The 22,480-nt window shown below is 38.5% G+C and overlaps 1 non-coding gene across 1 annotated transcript; it reads right to left on the reverse strand.

The window, feature by feature from the left end:
• Positions 1 to 8,310: 8,310 nt before the first annotated feature.
• Positions 8,311 to 8,388, reverse strand: Trnaa-agc (transfer RNA alanine (anticodon AGC)). Its single transcript has one exon. It is a non-coding gene; the product is annotated as a tRNA-Ala (tRNA).
• Positions 8,389 to 22,480: the final 14,092 nt, after the last annotated feature.

The following is a 22,480-nucleotide window of genomic DNA, read 5'->3' on the forward strand; positions in this document are numbered from 1 at the left end:
TCCCCAGCATCTTTTCATTTTTTACTTTGAGACAGGATCTTGCTAAATTGCTTAGGGCCCTATTAAATTACTAAGGCTGTATTTGAACTCACAATGCTCCTGCATTAGTGTCTATAACTTCTGAGATTATAGGCATGCACCACCATGCACAGAAAGATTATTACTATTTTAAAGCTGAGAATTCAGAAATGACTTTGCACTATTGATATCCCTGATCAAATTTGTGAAGACAGATTATCCTGTTTTTAGAACTTTTCCCTACCCTAGGCTCCCAAAGTTTCAAGAAATTTTTTATAATAAACCAACTTACCCGCTGTTGTAATTTAAAATACCCAGAATCATTTACATTTTTAAGGAAGTCAGTTTTGACCAAATGAAGTAAGTGTAAGTGGCAGGGTCTTATCATTAATTAATTACAATGATTATTACCATTTGGTGAATGTATACTGTATTCCAGGCACTGTGTTTCATACATTATCTCATTTAATGCTAGGTTCTGACAGGGAGTTGTACCAAATAAAGGCACTGTGTTTGCCTGGAGAGTCAAATCAGGAACATTAAATAAACTGGAATATTTAAAAAGCAAAAAAGTGTATAGTGATATTACTTGGAAGTTTTAAAAACAGAAGTTCTTTTTTTTTTCTTTTTGAGAAAAAAGGAAAAAGAAGTTTTATTGTTTTGCTAGCAAAGGAGAAACACAGGGGACTCCTGTCCCAGAGACTGTGATTCTGCCCATCAGCAGGAACAGAAGGAAAACAAAAGTTCTTATTATCATTCTTGCTAAAAATTTACTTACATCTTTTCTCCTCAACACAAGAACATAAAATGGCCATTTATAAGTAATGCATATAAAAATAAGACATTAATTTTGAATGGGCAATAAGTGGCCACACCATGGCTAAAATATATGGTTCTGAGATTCATAGTTGTGAAACTATCATATGTAATATCCAGTTGTCACCAATCTCAGGTCTGATTGTGAATTCTAAAGTAGAAAATTGCAGGAAGTTTATAAATCCATTTCAATCCAAGGAAGCGCTATCACTAAACACAACTTTCCAACTTTCTCCTTCCAGTCAGTGTGACCTTTCTAGGAGGTTTCTTGCATAGGATGAGAGCTGCTGGGTATGGTAACACACACCTCCTGCTAATGCAGGAGGATACAAATTCAAAGCCAGCCTCAACAACTTAGCAAGACCCTGTCTCAAAGTAAAAAAATAAAAGGCTGAAAATGTAGCTCAGTGATAAAATGTCCCTGGGTTCAATCTTCAGTATTAAAAAAAAAAAAAAAAAAAAGCAAGATGAGAACTGCTAACCCTATCTTGCCAGGAAGAGAGAAGAGAGTACAGTCCAGAACTTGGTCAGCAGTCAGAAATCTCACTCATGACTTAATCCCACATCAGTTTTTCAGGCTAGGGTTACCAAGGTGAGATGGAGAGGTTAGGAATGTTAAGATCTCTTGATGAAAGGGAGGCTAAGATCTACCCAGTCTTTAAATTTAAATTTCTCCAGGCTGAAGAAGTAGATGGGTTTACCAGCAGGTTTTGTGGCAGAATTTCAGCATATCTCAACACATGGAATTTTTCTTTGTTTCTTTCTACCTCTGTTCTCCTTCTCTGAGGATCAGATAAACATTTCCCTTCCCTACCCCATGACAAAGCTGAGACATACACAGTTACCATTTAATACCTGAATTTCCACTTGGCTTTTCCACAATTCCACTATAAACATCTCAATGAAACAGTTACTCACTGGGTGTCTTCCACAGGCTGAGCACTTACTGGGTATTGTGAGGGATTCAGAGAAACATTTAGGTCCTCATGGAGTCTACAGTCTAACTGAGGAGATGGTATATATAAATTCATGAACAATTAAGTAATAGTTCAAATAATAGAGAATATGAGACTTTGAGAAAACATCTCAAATAGTAAGAGAGGACAGCAATACTGAAGTAGAGGAGAGAAAATGTTATAGTTTGTGTGTGGTTTGTACCACAAAGATTCATATGCTGAAGCTTGGTCCCCAGTCCAACATTGGTGGTGGTGGGACTTTTAAGATCTTTAAGGTGGTAGTTAGGCTTTAAGAGAGATTGATGCCTTTCTCAGAAAGTGAGTTAGGTCTCAGGAGAGTGCAGGAGTGCTGTTCTCGGTTCTTGTTCTCAGGGGCTGGATAAATTACCTGAAGCGAGCTCAGTTTCCTCTATTTGTCCTCTTGCTTCTTCTCTGGCTGTGTTAGTTCTGCATGTGCTGCTGGCTGGTGTCACACAGGCTCCCACCCTGTGATGCCATCCTCTATGTTGTGACACCACATGAAGCCCTCACCAGTTGTAGCCACCCAGTTTGGACTTTTCAGCCTCCAAAACCACAAGCTGAATATAAAAAACTCTCTTCTTTATAAAGTACTCAGATTCCACTTTGGGTACAGCAACACAAAACAAACTAAAGCAGAGAGAATCCTAGGGCCTAGGAAGCCTTCACAAAAGAGTCTGCTTCACATTTCATTAAGGGTAAACATAACAAAGAAAATCTGTGCTCTTTACACTTCTAGTCATAATGTAAATTGGTACCACATCTAGAAAGAATCATTTGGCACTATCAAAAGTATAAATGAGTGAGATGGAATTTCAGTGTAGTTTTAATTTGCATTTCTCCAATTGCTAGAAATGTTAAATTTTTTTTATATATTTTTTGACCATTCATATTTCTTCTTCTGTGAAGTGTTGGTTCAGTTCCTTTGCCCATTTATTGATTGGTTTATTTGTTTTTCTGGTGCTAAGTTTTTTGAGTTCTTTGTATATCCTGAAAATTAATGCTTATCTGAGGTACTGGTGGTAAAGATTCTCTCCCCGACTGTAGGATCTCTGTACACAATATTGATTGCTTCCTGTGTTGTTTGATACCATCCCATTTATTGATTCTTGATTTTACTTCTTGTGCCTTAGGAGTCTTGTTGAGGAATTTGGTTCCCAAGCTGACATGTTGGACAATTGGGTCTAATTTTTCTTCTAGTAAGTGCAGCTTCTCTAGTCTAATGATCCACTTAGAGTTGAGTTTTGTGCAAGGTAAGGTATAGGGGTTCAATTTTATTCTATTATGTATGGATTTCCAGTTATACCAGCACCATTTGTTAAAGAGACTATCCCTTCTCCAATGTACATTTATGATGCCTAGGTCTAGGATGAGATAACTGTATTTATGTAGATGTTATCTCTGTGTCTTCTATTCTGTTCCACTGGTCTTCATGTCTGTTTTGGTGCTAATACCATGCTGGTTTTATTACTATAGCTCTGTAGTGTAATTTAAGGTCTGATATTGTGATGCCTCCTGCATCACTTTTCACACTAAGGATTGCTTTGGCTATTCTGGGCCTTTCTTTTTCCTAATGAATTTCATGATTGCTTTCCCTATTTCTGTGAAGGATGTCATTGGGATCTTTATAGGAATTGCATTAAGTCTATATGGCATTTTGGGTAGTATGGCCATTTGATAGTATTGATTCTGCCTATCCAGGAACATGAGAGATCTTTCCATTTTCTGAGATCTTCTTCAATTTTTTTCTTTAGTGTTCTATAGTTTTCATTTACCTCTTTTGTTGATTCCCAAATATTTTTTTGAGGCTATTGTAAAAGGGATAGTTTTCCTGATTTCTCTTTTACCTGATACATCATTGGTGTATATAAATGGCAGATATGAAGAATATAAGCAAAAATAAACATTGGTGAGAATGCGGGGAGAAAGATACTCTCAATATGTTGTTGGTGGGACTGCAAATTGGTGAAACCACTATAGAAAGCGATATAGAGATTCCTTAGAAAACTTGGAATGGACTCACCTTTTGACCCAATTATCCCATTCCTTGGTCTATACCCAAAGGACTTAAAAACAGCGTACTACAGCCACATTCATGTTTATAGCAGCTCACCTCACAATAGTCAAGCTATGGAAAAACCTAGATGTCCTTCAACAGATGGATGGATAAATACACACACACACACACACACACAATGGAATATTACTCAGCCATAAAAAACAATGAAATTATTGCATTTGCCAGTAAATGGATGGAACTGGAGAATATCATGCTATGTGAAATAAGCCAGTACCCCAAAACCAAAGGCTGAATGTTCTCTCTGATTTGTGGATCATAACCCAAAGCAAAGGAGGTTGAGGAGGGGGATAATAGAAATAGATTGGATTAGACAAAGGATAATTAAGAGAAGGATGTGGGAGAGAAATAGGAAAAACAATAGAATTAATTGGTCATAACTTTCCTAGCCTTGTATTTGTATATATGACAAGGGTAGCTCCACATCATGTACGACCACAAGAGTGAGAACCTAATAGAATAAGTTATACTTTATATATGTATATTCTGCCAAAATACATTCTACTGTCATGTATAACTAAAAAAAAATTTTTTTAAAGTATAATTGAGGGCTGGGGATGTGGCTCAGTGGTATGCCTTAAACCCAGGGCATGTATGAGGCCCTGGGTTCAAGCCCCAGCACTGTGAAATAAAACAAAACAAAAAAGTATAAATGACCTAGCAATTCTACTTCTAAAATTTATCCTACATCTGTTTTCATGTGTATTAAAATGACACACATATAAGAAAATTCATTGCATCTTTGCATTTTCGTTCATAATAACAAAACACTGGAAACAACCCAAATGTCCATTAATAGGGAACTTGTTAAATAAATGTGGTGGCACATCCAAAGTACATAGCCCATAGTACACAGCCACAAAAACAAGTAAGAAATTCTTTCTGTACCAATATGAAGCAGATCTCTAAACATATATTTTTTGTTGATTAAAAAAGGAAGATCTAGAACAAAGGGTACCGTGCACTATATTAATTATATATAAAATAAGCATACTATGAAAATTAGTTTGCATACTGGGTCCTAGTATGAATACTTGTACACTGAGATTGTATATTATGTACTTTATGTATCTTTCCAGATAAAAACTTTTCACTTTGGGGAAAAAAAAAAGTCATATGTGTTTTTGCTTGCATACACAAAAACCATATGCAAATAAAACTACTTGCCTGGGGCGGGGGGCAAATTGGGTTCCTAGTGGGAGAATTTTACTATATGTCTTTTTGTACCTTTTGATTTTTGAAACTAGTGAACATATTATCTATTCCAAATAAATTATAATTTTTTAAAAGTCTAAGCTCAATTATTTGCCTTATAACTCTTAGTGGTGTATGAGGCCAAATACAAACTTTAGAGATGAGAGAGTCTAAAAAGCTCAATTTAGTCATCCTGGGATTTCAGTCTGGACTTAACTGAATCAATAATTTTTTCATTTTTCCCTATGTTAAGCTGGTCTCACACCCAACATAGCCTCTAATTTGTGGACGCATGATCAGTTTATTTATGGCCTTCAATTAAGCAATTGTAGGCTTAGATCTGCATGCTGATAAATGATATTATCATATTATACAAGAACAAATGAACCAAATCAACCCAAGATTTATGCTTCCATAGACATAAAAAAATTAAGAGAGTTGAACCTTGGGAAAGCTTGCAAGAATGATCTTGATTTATATTCATGCATTCTGATAACTAAATTTAATACACCTTTGCCAGTGAAATTTCAGCATGACAGAGATGAGGCTTTTGGTCAGCATTTTGGGGCTATTCATAGCTATCAAAATCTTCCAAACCTAGGCTTCCCGTCTCAGCATCTTGGCTTCTTCATGGGAAATTTTGGCTGCCTCCCTTAAGATCAAGTATCCAGCCTTCCAGAGACACACAAAGCTGCTTTCACCTCAATGCTCTGTGATGGAGAAGAATAAAGAGGAAGATCAGGAGAAGTGATGCAACAGACAACAAAATTTGCATAAATTAAACTGATTAAGAGAAACTTTGTTGTTATTGTGAAAATTGAAAAAATGCCACTTCAGGGCTAAATAATGGGGAAAAAAACTACATCAACAATGGCATATGGCCAAAAGTAGGCTTCTTGTAACAATCATCTATCTCTTCTTTCTGGACAGAGATGACTTAGCAAGCGTCAAGCAAGTTCTGACTGTTAAAGTGTATGAAATCAAATATAATGATCTCTTTCTAAGACACTTTGCGGACTTCAAAACTTGATTAACATTATTTAGGTATCTAGTAAAAAACTGCAAAAAACAAACCCCACAAACAACAACAAAAAAAATCTATTTGTACATACCAGGAAACTCATTGATCTAAGACTTGTTTTATTCCAAGTGACAATGACAGAAAAGAAAATTCAGGGGCTGGGGATGTGGCTCAAGCGGTAGCGCACTCGCCTGGCATGCGTGCAGCACGGGTTCGATCCTCAGCACCACATACAAACAAAGATGTTGTGTCCGCCGAAAACTAAAAATTAAATAATAAAAAAAAAAAAATTAAAAAAAAGAAAAAGAAAATTCACCTGTATTAAGGCATGTATTCATATTTGAGACGAGGAGAACGCATTGAAAGCCTGAAGTCAGTCAGACCCAAACTCCAGTTTTCTTAGCTGTATGACCTTGTGTTTGTCATTTCACTGAGACTTTCTTCTTCTGGGAAAAAATAAGGACTAAATAAGGCCGCATATCTAAAGAGTTTAGCATAATGCCCAGTAGTTAGAAAGCCTGAAATTCATTTGTATATTGATGTTATTGATACCAAGAAATGGTTTATTAAATTATTTTAAGGTCCAAGAATGATAAATCCAGCCAGATTGTTACTGTTATGGGCGACTTAAAAACTGCTTTTAATGAATGTTTTTATTTATTAAAATGTTTAAATATTTTGAAAATTAAAGTGTTTAACTCTTGTATCTATAGTAAAAATTAAAACAACTGCATTAAAATGCACCAGGTGGAAGATCTAAATTGATATACAGTAATTTTATAATCTTTCATAATGTCAAAATTAACTATTTTTTTCTTTTTCAATTTGCACATTTAAAATTCCAGCATCAGTTCCTTTTAGAATTATTTGGGTCTCTATCATCCATAAGTGCTGAGCTGTGGCAAAGCCAAAGTTACTTATACAGGATAACATAACTTAATCTACGGGCAATTTAGTAGAAGTTTGTTTTGAATAAACTGTGTTTTGTTTTAAAAAAGATGCCTCACTTTGCTAATTTCAGAACAAACAGCTTTCTAATGGAAAGCATTTGCTGTTTTTATACCTCAAGTTAAATATTTCTGTCCACTCTTTAGTCAAAATGAAAACAGAACATAAAAAAACAATGACCTGGTTTGGTTTCTAACAGAAAGATGTCAACAATCCTACATGATAAGTTAACCTCTCTGTTAAACATTCATTGAGTGCCTACCGGATTCTCTAGGCATTATGGGAAATGCAAAAATGACTCAGACGTGAAGATGGAAACACACTACCTTGATTTATGAGTTCAGTTCCTACTTGTCCAAAAGCAAAACAAAAGACAAATAAATGTTCATCAAAAATCTAAACACAAACCACTGAAGCATGAAATCATATGCTATCTCTCTCTTTCCACCTGGGATGTGAATTTATCCAGTGTACTCTTGCTATATACACTCTTTAGTCACTGAGCAGTCATCTTGGTTATCAGACTGACTATTACAGTATTGCAATGTTAGTGTTCAAGTAACCCTGATTTTACTTAATAACAACACCAAAGCAGGAAATTTGACTATGCCAAAGAGAAGGAATAACATGCTTTCTTAAGAGAAGGGTAAAAAGCTCTTGATTCAGGAAAGAAAAGGAATTGTATGCTAAGGTTGCTAAAATCTATAATACAATAAGATACTTAGAGAAAAAAACTACATTCATATGACTTATTACAGTATATTGATACAATTTTCCTATGTTATTATTTATTGTTTTAATACCTTACTATGCCAAATTTATAAACTTCATCATATATATATATATATATATATATATATATATATGAAACACATATTATATATAGGGTTTAGTACTTACTACCTGTGGTTTGGGGCATCCACTGGGAGACTTGGAAAGTATCCTACAGGTAAAAATGATAAGGGATAAGGAGTCACTATCTTTTCTATTTTGTAGAAATTCTTAACAGATTTTAGATTCAAGTCCTTTTTCCAATACATGAGTTGGAAATATCTTGGGCTGGGGCTGTAGCTCAGTGGCAGAGCACATGCCTAGCATGTGTGAGGCACTGGGTTTGATCCTCAGCACCACATAAAAAAATAAATAAAATAAAGGCATACTATCCATCTATAACTATAAAAAAATTTAAAAAAGAAAATATCTTTTCCCACTCTGTGGGTGCCTATTACCTTTCTCTTAAGATCCCTCTTTTTCTTCCCCTCTGAAGGTGTTGGGAATTGAACCCAAGCCCAGGACCTCTTGCTTGCTAGGCAAGTGCTCTGTCACTGAGCCACACCCCCAGCCCAGCCTATTTCTTCTCTTAATGGAGTCTTTTGACAAATGGCAGTTGTTAATTTTATGTGGTCCAATTTGCCAATTTTTTCCTTATGGCTAGCACATTTTTTATGTGTGTACTGGTTCAAGCGAACTTTGCTTACTCCAAAGTCATGAAGATTTCTCCAGTTTTTCTTTTAAACTCTATGTTGTTTTATTTTTCACATTTAGATCTGCAATCCTTCTGGAATCAGTTGTTTGCATATGATGTGAGATAGGCGTTAAAATATATTTTTTCATATGGATGACTCCCCTGTGCCATTTACCGTATTGAAAATATCATCGTTTCCTCCACTGTATGGCAGTGTCACCTTTATCACAAAACCAGGTGACTATGTCTGTATCTATGTCTTTCTATCTATCTAACTTTATCTGTGTTTGGACTCTGTTCTATTACATTGATCAGCTTATTTATTTTTATGTTTAGAAAACTTCATTAAAATAGTATTGGGCCTGGGGTTATGGCTCAGCAGTAGAGCGCTCGCCTCGCACATGCAAGGTCCTGGGTTTGATCCTCAGCACCACATAAAAATAAATAAATAAATAAAAGTTATTGTATACAACTACAAAAAAAATTTTTTTAAATAGTATTTATGAGTTTGAATTTTGCCTCCTGGAACCAAGACAACACTTGAGGTATGATTTCTCACCTGCAGCCCTCGCCATGCCATGGCAATTATCAAGGCACCCATCCTGTGCGTATATATGCAACACAAAAAATAGCACCATCACTCTCTCCTGCTCTTTCTTTCTCACCTTTACCCCAAGTCTTCATTCAGTCTCCATCTTCTCTCTATATGTGTTTGTCTCTCCATAATTATAAAAGTATGTTTTTATCATTAATCTGTTGAATATCTTATGCATCATTTTAAAAGCAATTGAATACAGAATTTACCATATTATTTTAAAAAATGGAATTGAATTACACTTACCCATATAGCTTTCAGTGCATATTTTCTACCATAAATTCAGTGGTTTTTGATTTTATAAAAAGATTCTACACTCTTACTATTCTTCCTCCTATGAGAAGGAGATTTTATTCCCATCTGATAATTTTATTCCCATCATGATAAAACTACATTCCATTTCTATTGTAATATAAACCCTTATAATAAAAACACATATTAAATATAATTGTGCCTTCCTAGAATGTGTAGAGATCATATTATCACATGTTGGGAATAGAGTCACGCAGTAATATAAAAAGCAGATTCCTTGTTGGAATGTCAGTTGTCTCAGTCTGGCTCACTTATGGGACAATAACCTGCCCAAAGCAGAGACTGTGGGTCATGCTCAACATTTCTGTATTTCTGTTAATTATTATTCAATTTCCCAGTTACCAGAGCTAAAATCCTCAGGACTATCTTTTACTCCTCCCTTTTCCCCATGGTGCAACTTTATATACACTTAAAAGCCCTTTTCACAGAATCTTGTGTCCAGTGCTTCCTGTGAACTCACTGTTACTATTTTCTCTTGGGTTTGTTTGATTTTTAATCAGACTCTTCATATTGGCTTAAACAATAAGAAAGGTCATTATCTCTTAAAATAAGAAATATACAGGTAGAATGACCATTTCTGCTTCTCTGAAGTTCTCTTGGTCCCACCCTACTGGTCTGTTGACTCTGTACCCAACCTGGTACCAAGATGGCTGCACTGGTTCCAGGTTACACCCAGCAGACCTCATCTCATCTAACTTCTGATATCATCAACTTCTGACATTACAGTAATTTGTTGGTCAGGGAGCACAGGTGGCTTCATTCTGATTGAACCTTGACCTCCCCATTTGAGATTCCCACAATCAGACTCCAAACTAACCTTTATCCTTTCTTCTCCCTAGTCCTTTATAACAGTGGTGTGGGCAAATGTTTTCTGTAGAAGTCCAGATAGTAAATGTTTCAGGCTTTGAGAGTCATGTGGTCCTGTCACAATTACTTATCTCTACCCTTGTAGTACAAGAGCAGCCATATACATACAAGATAAGACAAAAGAGTGTGTCTGTGTTCCAATAAAGCTCTGTTTACAAAAACAAGCAGTAGACCTGATTTGGCCCATAGGCCACTCTTTAACAAGTCCTTCCTTATAAGATCCCACTCCTTACCCCACTGGGCTCTACACAGGTAAAAGCAACACCTTCCTGGAGCTACAGAGATGACAAGGTAATGGTGTAGGGAAGTCCCATACAGTCTGTCAAGCAGGTTTGTATTTCAATATAGCCGTGACACTGTTTGTGGTTATTTGTAAATTTATTTATTCAGTTAAATCATTCAGTTGATTCATAGGCCAAGTAATCCTCTAGAGCTGTTTCTTGATCTTTTTTAGGCTGTGTTACATGGATTTGTTTTTCTAACTAAGAAAAATAAGTGGTTATTTTCCCACTACCCAAATAATATCTTGGCATGTCAGTAATTCAAACTCTTCTTCCCACCCTTATCCCCAGATCTATACCCTACTCATAGAATCATCTCTCTGACTCCACATCCTTATTAAAAGACTGATGAAACAAAAGGAAGAAATGCAATATTAATGCACCCAATATTACACCCATAGACTTACAGACACCAAGCTTGTGGACAAACAATGTCTTAGTGACCCAAGATAATCCAGGCCAATGTGAAAGTATTTCCCATGATCCTAGGAAATATAAATATGTTGGAAAGACTAAAGTTTGGTTTGTTTATTTCTTTAGCTAGTTGTTTTATACCTGAGTCAACCAAGAGTTTAACAAAACTCTATTAGAGAAATAAAAGAGTAGAGTGATTAAGAACATGTACTTTAGCATTAATCTGGTCTGGTTTGAATTCTGGCTCTGCTACTTCCTAGGTTATCTCACTGTGGATAAGTTACTTAACTTGTCTGTGTCTCTATTTCTGCATCTATGTAATGGAGTCAACAATAGTATCTGACTCCTAGAGTTGTTAATGTTGCTGTCTAGGGGTGATGGATTTGTCATCTCTGCTCAGCAAAGAATTGAAGAATAGGACACAGAGACAGCAAGCAAGAGCAGGTTTATTATAAAAGCAACAGTAACAGGCTTCTCCAAGGAGAAGGGGCACCAGAGCCAGGAGGCTGGTGGGAGAATTTTGGCTTGTTCTTTTTGTGATCTCTGGAATTTCCTCCTTTCCTTATTTATTCCCCTGTCTAGGCTCTTCTTACTATTGATAGGTGCCTCCTGTGTCCTCATGTCTATTTTATTTTTTCTATTGGATTTCCTGCTTAGGGGCATGAATACAAAAGTGTCTGTCGAATTGGGTCCCCACTTGTGTCCACAAGCACTTTTGTCAACCAGAAAGTTGACCTCATTAGAAAACTTTTCTATGATCCTTTGTTCTGGTATTGCCCCCGACTATCTCATTTGTCATCTTGCCCTGGCTAACTGCACCCTTCTACATCTCCCATATTAGGACAATTGCATGAGTTAATATATGTTAAGAATGTATATAAGTTGATAAAAGAATACATATGTTCTGTTTTACGCATGGGATAAAATTCATATATATAAAAGGAAGGATCAAAATTTACTTAGGCAGCAGTCTGCCCCATATAGCCATTCAAGGACTGAGATGGACAATGACTCTGCTATCTTTAACACATGGTTTTTATGTTTTTCTTGGAAAGCTCCATGTGACTAGTTGGACTAGGAGGGCATAGAGAATCTCACTGGGAGAATTTTACAAGCTGGGTTTGAAAATAGTGCAGTTTCCTCTCATATTCCATTAGTTAGCATTTAGTCACATGACCATATCTAATTGCAAGGGGGGCTGGGAGATGCAGTCTAGCTTCCCAGAGGGAAAGAACGAGAAAAAAAAAATATATATATATATATGTATATATATTATAGATGTAGATATACAGACAGAAAGACAGATAGGGGAAAGAGGAAATAGAGTTAGCTATAGCTGAGCATTTAAGCAACACCACATTTGTTCCTGGTATTCTAATGCAGAGAATACATTAAATTGTAATGTCTATAACATTATTGGACTCTACTGAGGTTATTTTAATAAAATAACTTGTTTAAACTGGTTATTGGGTATAGTATAAATATAATTTTGAGGAATCCTTCATTTTACTACATAGTGGACAGAGGACATTAAGAAAAATCTCCCTTTCATCTTAAGACCAAAATAGTTGTTTTATCAAGTAATAAGTTGCTTTGCTTTGACCACCAGTCTTGGAAATTTTAATTGCTAGCTGTCCAAGATTGGCTTAAAAAGCTTAGAGATGATATTCTTTCATTCAAGTAATATTTACTGAGCACTTGCTACATGTCAAGCTTGGAACAAGACCCTAAGGATACAAAAGCAAATAAAAGAAGACCTGGCTCCTACCTCATAAAAGTCACATTCTAGTCAGCAGGTAGGTATGGAGATACAAAATAAACAAATGAGTAGCTATGTAAGTGCAAAATATTAATCAATAAAGATCCAACCTAAAGGATAACAGAGTTGGAAACCAACTTTAAACAGCATGGGTGGGACAGGGGCATCTCTGAAAAGGTGACATTTAAATGGAGCTAGCCATACTAAAGGTAGTATATCCCCAGCAGGTAAGTGCAATGTACACCAAAGCACTAAGGTGGAGTTGAGTTCAGCAAGTTTAAGGGAGCGAATGGAGACCAGGGAAGCCAGGGAGTTGGTGAGCAAGGGGATGAGGAGCACAAACAGATGTTAAAGCTCATCATGTAGACCCCCAAGGGCCATGATAAAGAGTTCAAATTCTGTTCTAAAGGTGATGAGAAGTGGTTGAAGGTGCTAAGTAGAGGAATGGTTGATCTGACTCTTAGGAGACTATTTCACTGTGATGTGTGGGGGTGTGCACTACAGGGGCATGGGAGCAGAGAGAACACTAGGGGTTTGTTGTCACAGTTTGGAAAAGGCTGACGGTGGTTCAGCCCTGGAAAGCCAGTGGGTCCTGGCAGCAAGCACACCCTCTTCTTGGTTCGTGCCCAGGGAAAGGAGCAGGCTCTGGCTTCAAGTTCTGTTCTTATTTCCCTCCTCTTTCTAGCCCCACTTCTTATCTGTGCCCTTTGCTGCATATTATAGTCCACTGTCAATATCCTTAAATCCTTTCTGAATATCCTGGGCAGTCCTAGAATCCTAGAACAGATTCTTTCTTTGTCCTCAAAATAACTTCATTATATTACCTGAAAAGAAGAAATGCCCTGCCAGGCATAGTGATGCAAGCCTGGAATTCTAGCAGCTGGTGAGGCTGAGTCAGGAAGATCACTTGAGTTCAAAGCCAGCCTCAGCAATTTAGCAGGGCCCTAATTAACTCAGTGAGACCTTATCTCAAAATAAAAAATAAAAGAGCTGGTGATGTGGCTTAGTGGTTAAGTGTTCCTGGGTTTAATCTCCATTACCAAAAAGAAAAGGGGGTGGGGGGAGAAAGAAAAGAAATGTCCCTCTTGTGTCTCCAGTGTGTTGGTGTTTCTCAATTAAAAGTATTAAGTTGGGAAAATAGTTGGGACTTGAGAGAAAGTAGATCCATAAAATGCAAATTGCCACAAGGAATAATTGATGATTGTAGATGATAGATCTCAAAAAGAAGTTTCTCTTTGACATTTTTCCTGGATTATGTGAAAGGGACACAAATGTGTAGACAGAATCAAGAAAGTCTCGGGCTGGAGATGTGGCTCAGTGATAGACTGCCCCTGTGCTCAATCCCAGTACCTAAAAAAAAAAGTCTCAAGTTCTATTGCTATGAAGGGAAGGGCTACAACTAGAGAATTGAGGAATGAATGTGGACAGGGTGAAGTAAAATAGGAAGCTACTCCTTCAAAGGTCAGGGTGATTATGAAAATGCTTTGGTTTGAACTTTAAAATGTTACTGGAAATGAATCATTACACATGCATGTGTTCATGCATGCACCCCCACCCCCACCCACAGGCACACACATCAGAAAGAAGACAAACATCTTTTGTGAGTGGGCTTGTGTCAAATCAAAATACCATGATTATCCTTAAAATTTCTTGGGAGTGAATATAGAAGCTGTTTTATTCATAATAAAAATGTGGTCCCTCTCAAGACCAACTCTCCCAGCATGCCAGTCTCTTTCCTGTACATTGCAAAATGGCTTGCTGGCTTGTCCACTCTTTGGTCACTTCTGCCTCTCTTCATTCTTAGTATATCCAGTGATGGCTCAGCCAGTCTGATGGGGCCCCTGACAGTTTTAGGTACCTCATTTGACCCAATCATTTATCTGTCTTGACAGTGAGGTCATAATTTCAAACATGGTATGGAAGTAAAATGTTTATTAAATTAGATGACTTACTAACACTTCTAGAACATTAAAAATCCATGGAGAAAATTTTTGTATGTCACACACACACATACACACACACACACACAAAACATGCACATACAAAACAAATCCATGGTGTGTCTATTGTATACAATATAGTTGCAGCCTATGAAGAAAGGACACAAGAAAAAGGAAGGAAAAGGGTAAGAAACTAGAGTTGACAAAGAGTAAAAGCAAAGATGGACCATGCATTCTACTTTTGGTGCAAATCCTCTAGCTGGAATTTCCATTGTTCTCTAAAGATGCTGTTGTCTTTCCCAGTCGCAGGCCAGGTAGGGCTCCAATCAGTACTCTTGTTGGGAAGCTAGGGAGTGGTGAGCAAGGGGATGAGGAGCACAAACAGATGTAGATCCATAAAATCTTTGTTGGATCAGTTTTTGATCACTTTTAGGAGACTTCACTTTGATCAACTGGCTCCAGATTGATCCCATTAAGTTCTCTAGAGTCACTGGCATGTCTAATCTGTTTTTCTTGGGAGTATTTGATCAAAGATAGAATGACACATGCCCATTATTACCAACACTAACATAATGATAGAGAGAAGCAATGGAAAGTAAAAGGAACCTGAAACAAGATTATAGGGGTTAAATCTCAGTTCTCTCATTCACTTGATGTGTGACCTTCAGCAAATTGTCTACCCTCTCTTGCCTCAGTTTTCCTATTCATAAAATGGGAATCGATGAGGGCATCTCCCTCCCAGGATTGTTGTGAGAGTTAGATGGATTAAAACATATAGGGCACTTGGAATTGCCCTGGTGATTTTTTTTTTAGACCTCTGTAGAAGTTAGCCTGAACTTCTGCTTTTGTCTCAGTTAGGAATAACTGAAAGTGAAGGCAGGTAGCACATCCCACTGGTCCTCTCTGATTACCCCTCAACCACCCCAAGCCTGTGTGACACAATGCTCTACCCTAGGTCTCCCTCTGAGGGGTCCGGAAGGGAGGCTGAAGAGAAATATGTAGACTGGTGGACTTCTGGTTTCCACTGGGGGCTCAGGCATTTCCTCCCCTCCCCCACCTATGAGAGGAGCCATCAGGATCTGGCCAAGCCTTGAGGCAGTCCTCCTCTGGCTTTTCCTCCCACTTTCTGTCCACCCTTTGCTAATCTTCAGCCAGTAGAAGCTGGTGGGCTTCCTGGCCACCACTGTTGTGTGTTGCTTCACACTCCAGCTTCATGTGCTGAGGAAGATGCTCAGGATTACTCCCAAGGGATAAGGAAGTTTGGTGCCTGCAAAAATCTGCCCTAATCTTGATTGGAGTAAAATACCCATGGACATTATACCCACAGAAGGTTCCTCAAAAGTTATGTGACATTTTTTCAACCAATTGAACTTCCCTAACCTGATTTCCTAGAAAAGCCAGAAATTCAGAGAAATTGTAGGGCACTGGACTGACAAAGAAGTCAATAAATTCTCCTATAGACTTCCCTCTCAGGTCTGAAAATTTACCTGATAGCACAGGAATGACATCTCTGAAGCCTATAGGCAAGGACAGATAGTAAGAAATTGCCCTCCCACAAATTGGCCATCAGCCCATGTGTGTTCCCACAGCCAGGCCCTGAGTGGTTGCAAAAGCCACACCATGTCAGTTCTTGTCAAACCAGCTGACTAGCTGAACTGTTTTCCCAATATGTAAGTTCCTCTATTGGGACATGTGTCCATAGGTATCCACCCTTGATCCACTTACAGCAAGTTGCCCCAAGGAAATACTCAGACAAGTTCCCAGAGCTGGCTGTGCAGAGTTTTTTGTGGTCATTGTTTTGTAGTAGCAACAGTACTGTATTGGAAACAGCCTAGATGGCCACCAATAGAGAATAGCTTAAGTAAATTATGGCACACCGTACAATGAAGTACTTCTTAATCTCCACAAATAAGCATGGGATCTGTAACTATTGACATGAAAAGGTGTCTATAGAACCTTTGCTGAATGATAAAAGCTGTTCATTGAATTGATTCTGATATAATGGCACTTATTAAAATTAAATTTTTATGAATGTGTCCAAAGAGTCATAGAGAGTTATGTTTATAAAAATACTAATAGCAATTACCTCTGGGGCTTGTTATTTGGGTCATCTTTACTTTCTCTTTATACTTTTTTTAAAATTTTAATAATATTTCATAATAGCACAATGTGTTATTTTGTGCTCTTGGGAATAAAGAAACTTTTACATTTAAATTCTTAATGAAAAAAAATGAGCTAATTTAATCATGGTTGGGGAATATGATCTTGGGATAGCCACACCAACCAGGTAATAGCATAAAACTAAAATAATTAACATTTTGAACACTTACAATGTGGCAGCAGGCCTATTTTAGGTACTTTTTCTGTATCCATTCATTTAATCTACACAAAAACACTATGAAGCAAGTTTTTTATGATCCTCATTTTATAGATAATGAGAGAGGTACCAAGAGAAGAAGTCCTTTTTTCAAGGTCTCTGGACTGGTAAGGGATAAAACAGATGGGACAAAGCTCTGCTTCCAAAATGTTTAATCACAGCCAGGCATAGTGGCGCATGCCTGTGATTTCAGTGACTCGGGAGGCTGAGGCAGGAGGATCACAAGTTTGAACTCAGCCTCAGCAACTAAGCAAGGCCCTAAGCAACTTAGCGAGACACTCTCTCAAAATTAAAAGACAAAAAGGCTGGGGATGTAGCTCAGTGGTTAAGCACCACTGGTGTTCCATCTCTAGTACCAAAAACAAGAAAACAATGTGTCCGATCATGATCCCTGTGCTGCTCAGCATACAGCTCACCTGGTCTATCTGCAGGAGATGAAAGGAAGGTACTCAGGTCTGAGCAGGAGCCAGAGTGATAAGGGAGCAGAAAAGGCAGAAGTGGCTGCTCTTCAATCTCCCACAAGCCACCTGTTTACTTAACTCCACAGGGTTTCAGATTCATCTTCTGTATAATGAAGCAAACTTTTCCAAGCCATTCCTTTTAGAATTAGTCACCTTACATACTAACTAGGGACCTATTAGACACATCTATTGCCCCCCCCCAATACCATCAACATCCCATTGTTTCAGGCTATGAGACAAGCCCCAGTGTCCCTCAGAAGGCTGGCTGTCAGCGAAGGCTGAGAGAGGTATTCTCTGTCCCTGCATTCACCACCCTCAATGAAAATTCTCTTCATTTGTCATTCTCCCCACTGTCCCCTGGAGTCAGGGACAATGTCTCAAGAAGTTTTGTGTTCCCAGCTTCTAGAATATAACATTCAATAAACAAACATCCTCTATTGAGTGAATCAGAAATACAGTCACATGGCCTTGTGATAACAGAGTAATAAGGAAAGCAGCACTTGCAGGCTGGCCAGTCATGGAGGCGAGTGCCTGTGATGCCAGCTACTCAGGGAGGCTGAGGCAGGAAGATCACAAGTTCAAGGTCAGTCTCAGCAACTTACCAAAACTCTCAGCAACTTAGTGAGACCCTGTCTCAAAATTAAAAATAAAATGGATGGTCGATGTAGCTCAGTGGTAAAGCACGCCTGAATTCATTGCCCAGTACTAGAAGAAAGAAAGAGAGAGAGAGAGAGAGAGAGAGAGAGAGAGAGAGAGAGAGAGAGAGAGAGAGAGAGAAAGTAATTCTAGGCATTCTTTACAAATTATAAGATATAATTTATAATTACAATGCTCTGTCTCTTGATTCAGGCATTTTAGAGGGCATCCATTTATATCTGAATATTTCCCTCCTCAACCCCTTACTACCATTGGTAAATTGCAGATCATGATACCAGCTTGTCTTGGAAAAAGAAATTCTAAGTATGTACAGAGAAACATAAGCCACATCTTGAAATAGGCACAATTTGTCTTTGGATGTTCACCTTCCTTTTCTCCATCTTACTTACTTCTCTTCAAGAATTGCTGTTACCAGCAAAATCAAGCCCAGGGATTACCTAATGCTGATCCCCAAACAAGAGCAGAGCTGATTATTTCAGAACCACCTGACATTTTGGAAAATGCAGATTCGTGGAACTCAGCCCTGGATATTTTGAATTAGGAGATTTTGGTAGTGCCTAGGTAACTCTGTTTTTGAAGTTTCCTAGGGGGTTCTGATGTGCAGCCAGAAACCATCAGGTTTGGGAATCACTGACCTAATTTCAAAACACGAGTCAACTGGCTACATTTCACCTTTGACTGTAAAATTGACTGAAAAACAAATTTTTTTTTAATCTCATCTGAAACCAATGAGTCATTATGAGAACCTCTGATTTCCTTTACCTGAATTTAAGTTTAGAATTCTCCTTGGCCCAAGCACTTCACCTTTCGACCTGGCTTGCCCAGGTCAAAAAGCCAAGGGATGTCGGTCCAAGCTTCAGGAGGTGAATTTCTTCCTCACTTTAATCCTGCGACCACTTGTAGTCCTGATTATCTCTGTCAAGGCAATACCTTGGGGAAGCGGCTAACTCTGGAATTCATCAGCCCCCAGTTGCTGGGCTCTCATCTTACAGCATACCGTGGTGTGGTGTTGATGTCCCGTCCCATGACTTTGTCTCCCTCTGGCCTTCCTGAGGCAAAAATCAGGAAAGAAAAGGAAAGGCTCCAGATCATGTATTCCTTGGGTCTACCTTGATCTCACTGCTCTACAAATTAAGTTAGGCCTGGGTCAGCATGGCCCCCACTACTCATACAGCCCTCTGATGTAACAGCCAACCACTTGAGCAGAAAATGCTAAGGATACATGGTTATCCAGCCAAACCTGAGGCTGGGACCACAACCCAGTCTGCAGAAGGGACTGGAACCAAGATGCTAGTCAGGCCTGCTTTCTTTCTGTCTGCTTCTTTCTTTGGTCTCTCTCTCTCTCTCTCTCTCTCTCTCTCTCTCTCTCTCTCTCTCTCTCCCTCCCTCCCTCCCTCCCTCCCTGCCTCTCTTTGAGCTACATCCTCAGCCCATTTCATTTTGAGAAAGGGTCTCACCAAGTTCCCTAGGGCCTGGCTAGGTTGCTAAGGCTGGCCTCAAACTTGCAATCCTCCTGCTTCAGCCTCCTGAGTTACTGGGATTACAAGCATGTGCCACCACACCTGGCTTTCAGCATCTCTCATAGGTAGAGATGAGCAGAGGGGAAGAGAAACTCCGTGAACTGTGAGAGGTAGCAAGGGAAGCAGATGGCATTGGTATTACCTTATTTCTGACAGTTTCAAGTCCTGCCCATCCTTGTGTCACCAAATGGTCTGAAGGAACTCAATTCATTGAAATATTTTATTTTTCTAATAACTATTATCACTAGTATTCTGTCAAACCCTCCTAGCCTATAGGATAGTGAGTGACCTTCACAATGTACAGGTCACTTATGACTCAGACCAGTCCCGTGTTTCCTATGGCTTTTGGAATATAATTCACATACCACATAATTCACCCATTTAAATGTTTTTTAGTTTTGTACAACCAATACTACAATCAAATTTTAAACATTTTCATCCTGAAATAAAACCTGGTACCCTTTCACAGTCACCCACACTCACCTACCTGCTTCCTCTCATATCTTCCAATATTAAGCAACCATTAGTTATTTTCTGCCTGTATGGATAGATCTACTCTGTAGATAAATGGGATGATGTAATATATGGTCTTTTGCAACTGGCTTCTTTCACATAGCATAATGTTTTAAATGTTCATCCCCATCATGTATCAGAACTTCATTTTCCTTTTTAAGACTGAGTTATATTCTGTTGTATGGCCATAATTCATTTTTCCCTATTCATCAGTTTCTGGACATTTGGGTTGTTTCCACTTTTTGCCTATTATGAATAATGCTGCTATGAAGATTTGTGTAGACATTTTTGTGTGGACATATATTTGCACTTCTCTTGAGTATATATAGCTAGGAGGAGAATGCTGGGCCATACTGTAACTCCATGTTTAACATTTTGAAGAGTCCCATTTAACTGAGTCCCATTTAAAATTCTAATCCCGTATCTTTTCCAAAACTCTTTCCTCCCAAAACAAACTACACTGGTGGCCCTGTGGTCTTGGAGTGAGAGAGGGAAATATCTAGTCTCAGCCTGGCTCCATTTACTGTTATTGGCTTCTGATAAGCTCCTGGCTGTCTGTACCACTGGCTTCCCTCCCTTCTGCATAACCCAGAGCCATACTGACTGTTGGTGTCTTGGTAGTTCCTAGGTTTCAGGTGCCTGGGATGAGAGCTGTTCCCATTTTCTTCATCCCTAAGTATAACCCCATATCCCTTCACACTCCCAGGCATGGCAGATACAGTGAACTTCCTACCATGAGAAAATTTGGGTAAAAAGTTAGTATTAATATATTTGTTAGGCGCTCTCAAACTTTAGGGGTATATGCATAGCACCCCCTTTTTCTCTCCAAGAATGAGAGGGGAAGAGGACAGTTTGCGTCTTCAAGCACCTAGAACCTTCTCCCTGTCACAAGAGTCCACTCATTTCCTTGTTAAAGGCCAGTGGAACTGTTTTTCCTCTCACATTCCCCCTCTCTTCTCTTGCCATCACTCCCTGCTCCACCCCTGCACCTGAAAGACTCAAGAAATCATGAAATTTGACTTACTGAAATTTGGCCTTTGTAAGCTCTGAAAACTTTTTCTTAACTAAGAACTATCTCCCTGGGTATTTCTTCACTTTCAATGACTTGGAGGTGGGGTGGAGCTGGGACAGGAAGAGTGCTTCAGTAGTGCCTCATCTCACACCCTAACTTATTACACTTACAATAAACCTCCTTTTATTTTGAAGTTCTCTTCAATGAATAAGCCAAACCTACACTTCTGTCCTTCTGAAAGCAAGCATCTCAATTGCTCTGACCAGAACTCCCACTCACACCTTTCCTTCCTTTCCCTTGACAACAGGTTGCAAAGACCTGGTGGATCCCAAGCCTTATGTGCTTCAAGAGACTGATCTACCTCCAGTTTCTGGGCTATGACACAAGAGAGGCCAATTTTCAGGCTGGCTCTCAAGTGAATTCCTCCTTCCTCCTCTCTTTATCCCCAGCTGCTTATGATCTTCTCCCAGTCATGAATCACTGGTCCCCGTTTTCAAGAGAGGACACTGACCTTTCATCACATTTCAGATTGAAATATCATCAGAACCTTGGTTCTTGACTTTGGAAAAGTTGCTGATGCTAGTTCTGAATAAACTGCTGACTTCTCAGCTCTTGCCTCTGCCTTACGTCTCATTTGCCCATTTTCCCAAAAATCTAAGTGCATTTCTTTCTTATCCTCGTCAGTTTGTGTCAGTTTGTCTGTGTATATCAGGCTCCACGCCCCTCACCCCATATATTCAGGTGAAAAGGGAAAGACTGGACTTACTATTTTTCAGATTTAAACTCATTGACATTGATTTAGTGCTTATTGTGTGGCAGGCACTGTTCTAGGTGCTTCACTGAAACATATGCATCACATCACATTCCATGCATTGCATCCTTTGTATTGCACTGTGTTTAAAACAGATACTGAATTTAGAAAGAAAAACAATTGTTGTAGCATTTCTTCCTCCTGCTACAATACACTCAATAGGTACCAGACAGATATGCAGACAGATATGAGCAGAGGGAACATGAAGTTAAAGGAGGTAATTCTATAGACTCGACCTTACTGCTCTAACACTCACATGCTTTCTTTTTTTTCTTTTTTTATTTGGTACTGGTGATTGAACCCAGAGTACTTACTCACTGAGCCACATCCCCAGTCCTTTTTTTTTTGGAGACAGAGTTTTTCTAAGTTTCTTAGGGTCTCACTAAGTTACTAAGACTAGGTTTGAACTTGCGATCCTCCTGCCTCAACCTCCCAAGCCTCTAGGCAT

This window comes from Marmota flaviventris, chromosome 13 (assembly GCF_047511675.1).
Source record: "Marmota flaviventris isolate mMarFla1 chromosome 13, mMarFla1.hap1, whole genome shotgun sequence".
Lineage (NCBI taxonomy): Eukaryota > Metazoa > Chordata > Mammalia > Rodentia > Sciuridae > Marmota > Marmota flaviventris.